The sequence below is a fragment of the Anas acuta genome, chromosome 3, assembly GCF_963932015.1.
Source record: "Anas acuta chromosome 3, bAnaAcu1.1, whole genome shotgun sequence".
NCBI classification, from domain to species: Eukaryota; Metazoa; Chordata; class Aves; order Anseriformes; family Anatidae; genus Anas; species Anas acuta.
The window spans coordinates 69,001,889-69,016,989 of NC_088981.1; the positions used below are offsets into that span (position 1 = coordinate 69,001,889).

General features: G+C 39.1%; 1 long non-coding RNA gene across 2 annotated transcripts; it reads left to right on the forward strand.

Annotated features, from left to right (window-relative positions):
* Positions 1 to 339: 339 nt before the first annotated feature.
* LOC137854365 (uncharacterized) lies at positions 340 to 11,509 on the forward strand. 2 transcript variants are annotated; one of them, XR_011095108.1, is made up of 5 exons: positions 340 to 689; positions 3,382 to 3,546; positions 5,521 to 5,620; positions 6,719 to 6,842; positions 8,462 to 11,509. It is a non-coding gene; the product is annotated as an uncharacterized lncRNA (long non-coding RNA). The 2 variants fall into 2 exon arrangements; XR_011095109.1 differs by having other exon boundaries at positions 3,382 to 3,480.
* Positions 11,510 to 15,101: the final 3,592 nt, after the last annotated feature.

A 15,101-nucleotide genomic window follows, 5' to 3' on the forward strand; every position in this document is an offset into this window, starting at 1 on the left:
TTTTCTTGCAGATCCTTATAGCCTTTATGGAGAGGGATGCATGGTTCCCATAAATATGTGATAATAATCATTTGGAGTGTGAATGTTAATTTGTGTAATGGGTTCCCAAAATATGGGCCATGTGCCTGCTGAGTATGTTTTATTTTAAAATAAATGTGCATACATAATACACACACAGACACATGCTGCCTGCATATTCATCCATAATTAAAACATCTAAAATTATAATTTGTTTTTGAAGGAGACAAAGCAGCAGCTCCCACAGTACACTAGTAACCGTTGAGCAGGAGCCCAGCCGTCATGATGGTTTTGTTAGCCCTGCCGGAGATCACAGTCCCACACGGACAGCTGCAGCTACAAAGCACCCCAGTGACCTAGATTCAGCTGTAGATTACTGTCTGCTTTGGCCTGTGCCTCCCAGAGCTGCACCAGGAGTCTGATTTTGTTGCACAAGCTAACTTGCTTACTGCTCTGACCCATTTTACCATAGCAACCTGGTTTGCTGTACTAGAGGCTAGAAAAAGCACGCAGGCAACTTTTTAAGGATTCCAAGATTAAGTTCTCTCTCTGCTCTTTTTTTCTTCTCCTCCCCACCCCCAGCCCTATGCCCTGAATGTGCTTAGCAGACATGATGAAGATGAACTGACAGTTTCCAACAGCACTGGAAGCCAGGAAAAGATTTAGGCAAGGTACTACTTATGCACTTCTAATATATTGTTTATCATAATATGTGTTTTTGACTTATTATTCCATTCTTGGCAAAATTAGCTAGATGCTTCTCTTGCCTAAATGTCTCATTGCTGATTTCATCTCATACATCCCCATCCACTGTCCTCAATAACATGATCATTACCCTTTCATAAGTATATTTCATTATGTCTTCTTGTTTTTTATTTTCTGATAATGCATGCATAAATACAATTAGACGTTGAGGAGTCAAACTTCTCACTGTAGTTTGTTAGTTGCTGTCTCTATATTTGTATGCTTACATGTGTGTGTATGTTAGAAACAGGAGAAAGTAGTTCTTTTCATACGTTAATTTAGTCTTTGTAGACATGATTCTGTCTGGGAAGAAAAGTAAAAGATAATCCAAAACACTAAGGATTATCATAGTGAAATATTAGAAAATAAAATGTTGATTATTTTTTAGGACTTTGTATCTTTTATTTATGTGCTTAATGTTGTTGAAGGAACCCTTCATATTTGTTAAACTTTGAGACGTACACATAATCATATGCAAAACCAAAGAAAATTTCAGGAAAGTCACAAAGAAAGACATTTTACAAAAGAAATTAGCTCTTCTTTCCATGTCTCATATATTTCTGAGATATTCTTAAAACACCTGAGCACTTTTGCTAGTCAGCCAAAGGAAATTTTCTCAGCACCTCCCAAACCCAGCTGTGACTGCTCATGGGTGCTGGGAGAGGCACAGTCAGGCTTCAAGACTGGCAGGGATCAAAGGTGTCTTTTATTTTCCAAAATATTTTGGGAATCTGTTTTGCAACTCACAGAGAGAGTCCCAGATATTTACAGGTCACCACACTTTTGAATTTGCTGGTGGCAGTGCTGCTCCAGGTGAATGGTTTGTTTTAGGCTCATTTTTGTTTTAGACAGCTCCTGGTTGTGTTGGTTCATTTATTTTTAGCTTCTAGAACCAGTAAGCAGGTTCTTATTTTGCTAATCAGTGCTGGTATTGTATAAGGCTTAAGCTGCATATCTCTCCCAGCTGGCTAGTAAAACAAGGTACAGAAGTGGTACTCTGTAAGACTCTCAAAAAATAGTGCCTAAATGCTTCTGATATAATTGAGAAGTGCATCTCTCTACATTCCTCTTTCAAAAGGACTGTCCTTATCTGCAGGAACGTAGATGTTTGAGCTGTTTGAGTTGAGTGCCCTTTCAAACATTTCAGCTCTCCTACAAGGAGGTTTCTTATTCAGCCCATGACCAACACCTTGAACTGCATCTGAAGCTGGTGGTCAGAGCAAGCCATCTGATACCTCTTGTGAAAGCACCACTAAGCATATGGACAGAAGAACAAATCAGCACAAATTAAGGAACAGTGTGCATTTGCAAGGTCGTAGATACACCATGAACACTTCTTGTGTTCCTGCCTTTAATACAAACTGAATGGGAATCCATCCATCAGTCCTGTGAGTGCAGCTCTCCTTGCCAATGTATTGCAAAGTCATATCTGGGCTTACCTCAGGGTAGAGTATTGCCCCATATCTTCAGAATGTAATGAGACCTTGAATCCTATGTAAATGCTTTTCCTAAGATGTTTCAAAATGTAATTGCAAGCAGATCATACATGAGCAATCCACTCTGGAGAGTGGAGAGAGACAAAGATGAAAGCAACCGTGGTCTATTAAATTCATGAAGTTGCAGACTTCATTAAAGATTAAAAATAAATAAATAAATCATAAATAATAGAATCATAGAATATCCTGAGTTGGAAGAAACCCACAAGGATCATCAAGTCCAACTCCTGGCTCTACACAGGTCTACCCAAAAATTCAGACCATGTGACTAAGTGCACAGTACAAATGCTTCTTAAACTCTGACAGACTTGGTGCAGTGATTACATGTATGTTCCTGGGGAGACTGTTCCAGTGCATGACAACCCTCTCGGTGAAAAACATTTCCCTGATATCCAGCCTGACTCCCCCCCCACCCCCCCGTTGCAGCTTGACACCATTTCCTTGGGTCCTATTACTGGCCACTAAAGAGAATAGATTGGTGCCTGCTCTTCCAGTGCACCTCATGAGGAAATCACTGCTATCATTTAACCCTCAAAAATGACCCAAGCCCTCAGATTGTACTTTTTTTTTTTTTTGACAATTCCTCCCTAAAGAAAGTTACAACTTATTTTGAAAGAAACTATGACAACTACTTCTTCCTCAACTCAGATAACTACTTCTTCAACTCAACACCTGGGTATTTGCTCTAATTTCCATTCATTGGACTGAAAGTTTTCGCTAGTCCTTATCCAGAGGATATACATGTAGGCTTTTGGCTCAGATAAGTCTGATGTTTGCCAGGGCTAGGAGACTGTTTTTGGTGGGCAGCAGTCCTATCATAGAATCATAGAAAAATTAAGGTTGGAAAAGACCTTCAATATCATCTGATCCAATGATCACCCTATTATCAATGTCACCCACAAAACCATGTCCCTAAACACCATGTCCAACCTTTCCTTGAACACCCCCAGGTATAGTGACTCAACCACTTCCCTGGACAACCTGTTCCAATGCCTGACAACTCTTTCTGAGAAGAAATGACTCCTAATTATTTTAATTGTTGAAGAGTAGTGCTCTTTGTTCAATTATTTGATTCAATTCCTGAAGAGTAGGGGCATGACATTTCCATTTTTCCACTCAACAGGGACATCTCCAAAATGCTAGGACTTTTCAGCAGTGATGGAGAGAGGCTTGACAACTACATCAGCCAGTTCCCTCAGGACCCTGGGATTCATGTCATCAGGTCCCATAGACTTGTACCTGTTTAAATTCATCAGGTGGTCTTGAACCTGCTCTTTATATATATCGGGTGGGACTTTGATCCCCCAGCTTCCATCTATGGGTTCAGGGAAATTAAAGACTTGGGAAACCCATCTACCAGTGCAGACAGAGGCAAAGAAGTTGTTGAGTACCTCAGCCTTCTCTATTTCTGTCATTGCCAATTACCCAGATACAGAAACTCTCTCCTAATATAGGAAATAAGCCACCTATAATTGGTTACACACTGCTATTTTCACCCCTCAGTCTATTTTCACAAATGTTAAAGGTGCATGGTGGCCCTTGGGGACAACTCCTGTCACCCCAGCTCAGCAGCCCAAAGGAAGCTGGGTCTTCTCTTGCGCTCCTCCTCGAGGCTCTGTGTAGAAGGGCTGCCACCTCTCATACAAGGGCTGGGGGATGGGAAAGAAGCACTCACACAACCCCTGAGAATGAGCAACAGAGTTCTTTATTGCCAGGACATCTTGCAGGTGAGCCTGCTGTATGTCCATGGTGTTTGGCGGCTCTAGCTAATGCTTGGGATGGAGCCTGTGTGACATGTAGGGAGCTCGCCGGGCACTGCTGCAACACTGTTGGTGGGCTCGGATGTCAGAGAGTGAAGACATGCCAGGGTAGCTGCAGGTCTGATCCGGCCGAGGTGGATCTACTTCCATTGGTTCCTTCATGTCTGCTGGTGGATCCACCTCCATGGGCCCCACAATGTTTGGCAGAAGGACAAGCCACTCCTTGCCTGGGACTGCCCAAATGGGACGCCTTCCAACTGGAATGTTTACAGGCCAAACCAGGGGCTTGTCCACTTCCACCCCTAGGTCCCATGCCACTGTCTGGCTGATTCCCATTTGTAGGTTTGATGCTTCCGTCTGGTTTATGGCCACGGCTGGGTCCCACACTGTGTTCCAGACTATGGGCAGGTGTCTGCTCCCTGTGGCTGTCTGCCTGACGCTCCTGCCTTCGCCCCATGCTGCCGTTGTGCCACTGGGAAGGACCAGGCCCCCTGTCACTGTGTGGCTGAGGGGGCGGCCTGTTCTCCACGTCGTTGCGGTGCCAGTGGTACCACCTGTAAGTGACTGTGGGCTGTGTGTCAGAGGTACCTCGGGCACTGGTGTCAGTTGTGCCACAGGTGCTACCCCTCTGCCCATGACACTTCTCGTTAGGTGCCTTCATTCTCGGTGCTTCCTTGGACTGCATTGCTGTTCTCTCACACCGAGGAGGCCTGCCTCTCGCTTTACTGCTTCTGGACTTCTTCCTGCCACACAAGCTGGCTGTCAGAGTGCTTTGAAGCTCAGAGAATGGTGGGCCAGCTGCAGGGGTCCTGTTTTTTAGGGACTGGAGCAAAGGTGGGGCAGTGGTGGCCACTGTGACCACAGCAAGCCTCTGTGATGGAGTGACCCACACGTGGCCAAAGGCAGCTGTGTTGGGAGCAGCCTGGAAGATGACCTCACGTGGAAGAAAGAGGAGGGTTGGGGAGGCTGGCTCCCCTGGGTCATTTGGCTTGCCAGAGAGAAAGGCTGCCCTTCGGCCACAGGGACTGCCCTCCACCTCCCATCCTGTGTCCCGGGTTTATTTTTAACACCGTTTTTTAGGTAATTAAAATTAATTTTTGGAAAAGAATGGAGTCAAGGTGCATCTTCAGCCCTAGTTCCCATGTGCGCTTTGTGCTCTGAGTGAATCTAAATCTCCCCTCCATTTGTTCAAAGCCATCATTCCTTGTTTCATCGCTACACTCCCTGATAGAGTCCCTCTCCAGCTTTCTTTTAGGCCAATTTTATGGGTTAGGTTAGGTGGCAAAACTGCAGGACCTTGCAAATTGCAGCCTTACCTACCTTATTCCACATATTCTACACGATGCTTTCCAGCTCAGGCTCTATCCTCTCATCATTGTAACATAGAATCATAGAATCATTCAGGTTGGAAAAGACCTCCAAGATTATCTGGCTCAACCACCCCCCTACTGCCAATGTCACCCACTAAACCCTAAGCACCATGTCCAACCTTTCCTTCCCAGGGACAGTGTCTACCATGATCCCCAATACCTTTTCTGCAAACATCACTTCCAGCCACCTGGCTTCCAGCATCTACTAGTACAGGAGATTTCTCTTCTCCAGGTACAGGTCTCAGTATTTGCTTTTGTTGAACTGCATGATGTTCCTGTCAGCTCATTTCTCCAGCATGACATATTGAGATTATTTAATTTCCATAATGATTAAAATTTATTATTGCTGAAGAGTCACTGCAAAACACATGAATTACTTAACATGATTTAAAGCTTTCTCTTAAGTACAAAGAGATGTCTTAAATGGGCTTATAATATTTTACTGTTATTATATAAGATACATGAACATGAAGGCAGGTATCATCAGTCTTAAAGACTTATTCTGAAGAATTAATTTAAGTCTTTAAGAATTCTATCTCCAGAAGTACAAAATATTCTCACCTCCAAAAATGGTAATAAGGATAGCTAATTCCTTGCTAGATAAGGCTAGGGCTAGCTTTGTGACTCAAGGTCACACAGGCTATATGCATTCAGATGTCTGGACCAGCTCTACATCTTCCTCCTCTCCCATGTCCTTTGTCAGACCTTGCTGTGCATAGTCCTGTCAGAAGAATATACTACTCACTTTTGAGGAAAACAAATCTATCTTTTCATTATTGGAACAAACCTCCAAGGGAAAGCCCCATGCAACCCTAACCTTAACTAAGCATGTGTGAAGTCAGATTGTGACAGGGCTTCAATAGAAATGGAAAAGAGACTCATAGCTGACAGTCATTACTACATTAATGGTAATGTAATACTAAATTTTCATTTCTGCTTTGGATCAGCCTAACCTACATGGTAAACAGAGTCAACAAGAAAGTAAGCTATAATGCTTAAGGCATGAAAATCGCAAAGACAGATTGATCCTCTCTCAAAGATTTCAGAGACCAAAAAGCCCTACATTTATACTGATTAATTTTGTTTTATAAAGATTGCACCAGAGTGTCGTTTTTTCTGGTCTTCCTAAAGTATTTCAAAAGCCATCACGTGTAAAGAGAGATTATTTTCCACATTTCCACTGCCATATGTTGTTCAGTTATTTCATGGACTGTGTAGGATTCATTAACCAGTCTTGTGGATGGAATCACTGCAGTGAACTGATCATTTCTGTATTGCTGCCTGGGGCCATGATGTTCTTAATCATAGTCACTATTTGATTTTTTTCAAGATGAAGAACCACCAAAAGTGTAGTCCAATAAATGTGTGTTTTGAAGAAAGAAAGAGTATATAACCCAAGAATTATTTCATTGGTCAATGGCACCAAAGGCTTTGTCACTGTGCAGGAAACTGAGGTTGGTATAATTTGCAGAGGTACAGCAGAAATATTACAAAAAGACTAAAAATCGAAAACAGTACCTTTACTATTATTATTATTATTATTATTATTATTATTATTATTATTATTATTATTATTATTATTATTATTATTATTATTATTATTATTATTTTCTCTGAAAACTGAACTGAGCCTCTTTTTCTGACTATCTATTGAGGGGTTAAGTTATAAACTGTAGATGCTAATTTCTGAATGTTAATTTAAATCTTCTCACACACTGTAGACAATTGCTGCAATCTAAATTCCCCAGTACACACCACCTTTGATTTGGTGGTCTTTTAACTAAGCTTCCCCATTCCTGTTCATGTCTAGAAGTAAATGGGTTTAACTTACTATTTTTGCATTTCTTTACTTATTATCCCAAGTACACTGCCAAAGTACCTAGAGGATCTAGGTAATGCCAAGAACATACAAATGAAGTTTTCAATTTCTTTGTCATATGCTGGTGAAGAATAGATGGTCCTTTTGGCCTTTTCTAAACACGTAGTTAGAATTTGGTAAACATTAACTGGATACAAAGTGCAGATGGTTTAGTTAATTAGAAAAATGAAGAAAAGACTATAGAACTGTGGAAAGAGATGGCAACAAGAAATGGAGAATATGGCAAGCAGAAATAAATGAAGCGGGCGCAAGAGTACTAGAAAGAGAAAGGTGGGAGGGGATGGAAACACAGGCCTCAAGAGCATGAGGAGGAGGCTCCTCAGCTGGGAAAAAATGAAGCCAGAGTTGGAAAACACCACTAGTGTCCAGTGCCTATGAAGATGTGCAGCTGCTTCTGCTTTGGCTGAATCTTTTATGCAGCTGTTGGCTCTGCCTAGGAATGCCTTCTGCCTCTGAGGCCATATGATACACATCTGTATTGGAAAGAGATAGAACACTAGCACGACTTTATTTCCATACCAAATTGTGTTGTCACATTGGATGAATATATAAATGAATAATAATTTTAAATAAGTATGATTATATTTCAGTTTAATTAATTAAAGATTCCCTGCTTATTTTTATTCATGTCCACTGTCTCCAGCTTCATCTGAATCTTCTCACTTTTCCCAAAAGTCCTTCCACAGTAGGTATGACTATACTCAGACAGGTACATTTAAAAACACACAGTAAGAATAGTTTCCTTGTCTAATATTCATCCTCCAAAGGCCCAGGAGAAAATAAAAATAAAAAAAAAAATAAAAATAAAAATAAAAATAAAGGTCATTTGCAAAAGCAGTGCATCTGGACAGGTGCTATAAGATTATTCATTTTAGTGCACCAGGAATTAGTTCTTGGGACCTGGCTGGTGCTTCCAGCTGGAGAGAAAGCAGTGGAAAAAGGAGTGAAGATGGGACAGAGCCTTGAAGCACAGTATTTTCTTTTGCTGCTGCTCCTGAGAGGGTGTGAGAGATGGTGATTTTCCCCACTCTCCCTGCTTGCAATTGCTTTGCTCTTCCTCATCTCTGTAATACTGACAATAATGAGTGATTCTGCTTTTGCTTAGAAGAGTGTGTGCAGACACTCCAGAAATTTTTGGATTAAATTTCAATAAAACATTCCTGTTTTAAAGTCTCTCTGTTCTTTCTGTCATAGCTGCAGCATCAGCACCTGGCCTGATGTATCCCACTGCATAAGAGAAAGATGGACTGGCTTTTTAAAGGCAAAGATGGGGTATGTATAAGACGAGGAAAGAAGAATGGAAGCACCAAAACAGCCTTTGTGGAGTGGAATGAAAAAGAAGCAAAGATTTTTTTTTTTTTCCTGGGGTCAAGGTAGAGTTGATGGAGAAAATGCAAATGAATTTAACCATTCATGCATCTCTTCTCATTAATTAATCCCTTATGGGGTGCATACTTTTCCAGACACAACAGGACTATCTGTCTGTACTGTTGTACTGAATACCTGTGAAAAATGAGACATGACATCCCATTAGAAAGAAGATTCCCATTCTCCCAGAGTTGTACCAGATTATTCATAGAGTTGTAAGCTACCAACATAATCGGCTTTACACTTTACCTTTTGTGTTACAGGAAGTTATCTCTGGGCAAACAAATGCTTCTGATTTTATAGGTGAAGGATATGCTGCTATTTAAAGCTTTCCAGAGCTCATGCATGTGACCCTTGTATGTTAAATTTTATACAGAAACAACAAAGATGTAGAATTTTTTCACATTTAATAGTTCTGTGCATGTAGTATAAAAAGTAGTCTGGTCAAATAAGACCAATATTGGAGGCTTTTAGACCCCTGTAAATCAGATGAAGCTGTGTTAACTACACAGTCAATAAAAATTCAGTCTGATAGCTACAGTCCTGTCCAATGCTTTCTAGTAGAAGAAATACTTAGAGAAAAAGTAAGGTATTAAAATGTGGCAGAAATACATAAACAAAGCTATGCAAATTGTTTTCATCTGCCTATGGTAGAAGATGCCAATGCTTTAAGTTAATATTACTTAACTGCCATGGGCATTTTTCCCCATCAGGCTACCTTTAGACTATCTAAACTCAAGTATATAAAGCTGTGGTGCCTGAAAGTAATGAAGGTTTTCATTAATAAGTAGATATTCAGTCTTCATTAAGGCTTATGATGACATTAGCAAGCATGCAATCTTGTTGGAACAGATCTGTAGAATGAACAGAATGGACAGAATTCTGACTACCAGTGCCTGCACCATACATTTTTGCAGTGGGGATTACTTTGAATTAGCTATTTTCTGGTCCTATGGATCAATTTAATTTATAGTATAGAAAGCAAGAGGAATTCCTGAAGAACATCTTTTGTCTTAGCTTCATCCATAAGCAAATCTAGTTTAGATGTTCTGCGACTGCTCAGTGCAAACCAAGGCATGCGTTGTAAGTAAGGATACACAAGCAGAGTCTTTTTAAAAACCACTGGCATGCTTTTTTAGGTGCATCCTGTTTTACTGAACATTAGAAAATCTGTTTTGTGACACAAGAATCCAAGAAATTCAGTTTTTTAAATTATTCTTAAAGCTCAAGTAAGAAAGCTCCATCCCACTGTAGGTGTAATGAAGCTGTCATGCATACAGAACATGTAAGACAAGCTCCAAATAACAGTATTGTTGGTTACATGGTCTTGGATTATCAATTTTTAATTTGTAGTTTGAAGTGACTAGGCATACCTTCCAGAGCTGAAGATGTGCCATGCTCTGCATAATCTGGTCTCATTTACAATACTCTAGTATGTTCTTCATCATAATTATTCTGAGGTTAGAGGTCTGGTCTCTAGAGATGACTGCAGTTTAATTATGTTTGGTTACCAGCGAGTCACCTTCTGAAATTCATTTCAGCACAGAAAGCGGTATAAAGATATTATTTTATTTTTCCACTTCATTAAAAGAAATCTTAAAATAATTTAGGTTTGATGGATCTCAGAAGGCCATCTGGACTAGGCCCTGTTCAAAGCAGGGATAACTTCAAGTCTGCTTCATAATCGTAAATCTTCTTCCAGTAGTTTAAGGAAATCTTTTCCCACTTCCTTTCAGAGTGGATGCCTACCATCACATCCCTCACCTCTGATCATAATTTATAATCTCTCATTCTGTCCCTCAGCTTGTCCACAGTGCATCTCCATATAGCTGCTCCTTTGTGTAGAGTGAACTCTTCCTTATTTCACTTGTTTCTCCTTCCTGAGGACATGTGTAGTCACAGGACCACTCCAATCATGTGAGCTATTCCACCATGTCTCTGTGATCCCATTGAGGTAATGGCTCTGCTGAGGTAAGAGCCATTTATTTTCATCCTCAGAGCCACATGCCCACTCTTGGCATACGTGAGAGCCTCAACAGTCTCTCTACCGTATCTCACACACACCTTGCTTTCTACAAGCAATGAACTTTCCAAGACAGCAAATCTGCACCTGCAGTTGGAGAAAGAGCTTTCTTCCTCTTATTGAGTCCATAAGCTTCCAAAATTCATTATCATTGAGTCTCACATCTTCACTGCCTCTAGCCTGACTGTCCCCTCTTCTGTGAAATGAAGAGTGTATCATCTTACCCCTACAATGTTTTAGCAAAGAACCTGTTGTTCTCCTGTTCATCCTGCCTTGCACTGTATAAGCTGGCCACCTCCATTCTTAGATCTTTCATCAGACAGCTAGGCAATTTGACCAAAAAACATCTTCCACTGACGAGGCAACTTTCTAGAACAGCCTGTAAAAGCAGCCTAAAGCATCCTATGAAAGGCCATATGACATTAGAACTACTGATGCTGAAGGAAATGCAAATTATAAGCAAAATATGATATTTAAAAATATCATTGTCTCTGTGAGAGGATAATTTAAATTATTTTGCATTTTATACAGGCCTTTATGCAGTTCAAGCCTAGATGTAGAAATAATTTCTGTTTATTTGAATAAGGATTTTAAAGACAAGAAAAAAAGTCAAACACAGGAACAGTCTTTGAGATAATCATCCTCGGTGTGTAAAATGTTGACTTTTCAGATATTTTCTCTGTGGTTCCTGGCTTTCACAGGGTTGTTTTAAGTTTCTTGTCTTCATGTCTCCAGCTGTATACTACTGTAAGCACAATCGAAGGTACTTGGATACTTGGAGGTTGCAAAGGGTCTCTGACTTTGAGTGCTGGCTCTGCAAGCACTCAACATGCCAAGTTTTTTCTTTTCTTTTTTTTTTTTTTTTGGTGGTCTCAGCTTTACTAATTATCACTGCCTCTATTTACACAAAAGCAGTTCTGTAAGAAGGAGAATTTTTATTTTATTTATTTATTTTATTTTATTTTATTTTATTTTATTTTATTTTATTTTATTTTATTTTATTTTATTTTATTTTATTATTTTATTTTATTTTATTTTATTTTATTTTATTTTATTTTATTATTTTATTTTATTTTATTTTACTTTATTTTTTATTTACTTGAAGCTAGATTCTTTTTGTGTACTCAACAAAACAAACATAATAAACTTCTTAAACCTAAAACAATCTACATAACAAATTAGACAAAAAACCAACCAACCAACCAAACAAACAAAAGTACGGCTATGAGACAGTTAAAACTACTTTGGTGGATAAATAGCCTATGATGGTTTTGGCTGTCAGGAGGAGGATGCACTTAGGAGTTTATGTAGTTAAGAGAGAAATTAGAATCAAGTCATCTTTACAGAGAAAGACGGGAGGAGAGTTAAAGACAACCTCTGCCTCAGAAGCAGTTTCACTTCCAGAGTTTTTTTCTTTTACATGAAAATTGAAAACTGCTCATGGCTTTAGCAACAGGCTTTCGGGGGTTTTGTGTGAGCCTTTTCATATGATAATTGGTAGATTCTATGGCAACCATTGAAAACGGAGGCCTGAAAACAAAAGCTGCAGCAGAAGAGGATCAGTACATATTCACTGTGTCTGCAGGAATAACGGCAGAGACTCTCTTCAGAAAGGTATCTGATGGCAGCCTGTCAAAGGCAGGGGTTTGTTTTAAGTCAGGCAGAGTTAACTCAGTCTGTAATTAATGCCGGATTTTATTACTCTGATTTTCACTCTACGATTTTTTATTTATATTATTTTTTTATTTTTTTTTCCCCCACAAAACCACATCTAGAGCAGACGTTCAGGTAATGAGTGGTTAATACTGGTCTGATCATACTTGGGAGTGAACAACTGAAGTGAGAGACCGAAAAGAACAAGTTTAGAGCCAAATGCTGTGACTTTCCTCGACTAGCTGCAGTCTTAAAAGAGACCTCACATGTAAGTTGTGCAAGCAGGATTTGACCTATAAGGGGCTGAAGTCATGTGAAATCAATGCTTAATTAAAGATTAAAGGTATGTATCCATTGATATAAAACAACAGTGTCATATGAGCAAATGGAGTTATGAAATATCAAGCCCAGTTGTTTGCAGAACAGCAAATTACAGTTTTTGAGATTGTATGTTTCCCACAAAGATAGAATTAGCAAATCATGTAGCATCATGTAACATGATGTTGACAGCCATGAAATACTCTGTAGGACAGACTAGCAAAAGCATTGCTGTTATTGACTGTGGGAAGAATATATGTTCGAATCAAGCTCGGCCTTGCAAGAAAACAAGCAAGCAAACAAAACCAACAAAAATCTATGAAGTGAGAAGTGATACAAAGTACAAAACAAACTGAAGAGGAAATAAAAAGATACCTCTTCATATCTGCTTTGTGATGTCACTATTTCTGTACTATTTAGTCTAGAAACCATTAAAATGCAGTGACACATAAAACTGGCAATTGTGGGTGGTCTTGCTATTCTTATTTTGAAAGTTTTGGTTTTCCCATGCCCATATCACAAGCTTTAAACAAATTAGTTTACACAAACCTCAAAAAAAAAAAATCATAGCAGAGGGTGAAAAAATTCCACTAATGAACATGGTGATACTTTCTCTGTTTGAAGTAATGCTGGGACTTTATTACCACAGGTTGTCAAAATAATGTTGTATTATAAGAACAGCACTACAAAAACAAACAAACAAAAACCAACAAAAGTATAAACAACAATCCCCACCCACCAACTTCATCACTTTTCTATTATTAATAACAGTAATAAGATGGAGAATGGTATGCCAGTTGTTGAAAATTATTAGTCTAGATAATTTTCCTAAGGCACTTGTTTTACAGAGCACAGGTTAACCATTGTATTTATAAATAAATGAGGAAAACCTCAATGAATGAGTACACAGCTCCTAAATCAAAACCAGGGTAGGATTAAGTTCAGATTCATTGACAATTGCTTTTGAAAACTTCAGATCCGCTTACGCAGAATCCAGGTGAAAAGAGAAAAAAAGAATTGAAAAAGAAGGTTGAAATTATCAAGAAGAGTGCTGTGAATAACAAGGTTCCATTATCAAAGAAGGATGATTCACACTGCAGGTTTATTTCTCAAATTAACTAGTTTATTTTAATATTTCTTCTCATACTAGTATGATTGTAAGCTTTCACACAAGTCACATTAATAGCTGTGAACATAGACTTTTCTCCTCTTTTTGTGGGATTGTGTCTTTGCTGTTCTGGATACAAGTTCTTTCCAGTCTGTTAGCCCTTTGTGGAATGGTGATCACAGAATTCTATAAAATAACAGGGCTCAGGGTTCCCACGACTCAGGCTTCTACATATGCCTCAACAACTAGAGCTCACCTCTCCTGTATCCTTTCCATTCAAGATCTCATGAATGGTCTGTGATGGAGTTGAAGTAAACAGGTCCATTTTGTAAAGGTTCCAGAATAAATATTAATTTTATTTTTATTTTAACATGAAGAATATGTAAATGCATTTAAACCACAAAAACTTCCCAAACTTCCCTGGGTCATGTTCCTGATTACTCTCTAGCTTTCCTCAAACTAAAGGAAACTTTAGCTGTCCAATCATCCTCTTTCTGCATTGGCTTTCTTTACACTGAATTATCTCCCTCTTCCTGACCCCTCTCTTCTAGTCCCTCTGAAACCTCTTATTAATGACTGTGGAGAAACTTTTCTTCCCTTCAAACTCACCTTTTCTTTTATAAAGTCATTCCTGACTAGCTTCATCATAGGAGTCAAACTCTGTTCTTCTTCCTCTAAGATATTTTACTTAATTACATCTTCCTAACTTCAGACTTAATAATAAAGCAAACAATCAAACAAAAATTACAGCCTGTATTTTATTTGCAGAGATTCTCCACTGAATGGATGGACATCAGAAAGTCTCAGTCCACTCATGTTAATGCTCACATAGGTGTAAACATTTCCTCTGTCAATTCTAGTGAAGATTATTTCAGTAGAGAGATGAGGAATGGGGTTGCAAAATGGGCCTTGGGAAGTATCATTGTATTTTGGTGCTAAAAATCCCACGTCAAACTGAATTCTCAAGCTGAACATAGTCAAAATCATTATTTAAGGTAAATTATGTTCTGGCCTATCTTTTTTATGGCAAAACATAATCAGCAAAGGAACTCTGTTTGAAACCTGGCACAGCGGAAAGGTGAGCTAAACAGCGTACTGTACTGTACAGCTAAGCTAACATGTTCGTAGCTGATTTTTTTAGTTATCCTGTTTATCTTCTCTACTCATTTAATTTCTCCTCTTTTTAGCTGTTCCATTCCCTCTTTTATTCTGGTTTGGATACCAAGGTGAGAGGTGTTGCTGAAAGACTAATTTGGATCTTTTCACAGTACAGTTGCTGTATTGGTGATGACTAAAGTGACTTCTGAGTTCTACAGTCACAGAATACAAGAATGGTTGAAGTTAAAAGAGACCACTGGAGGTCA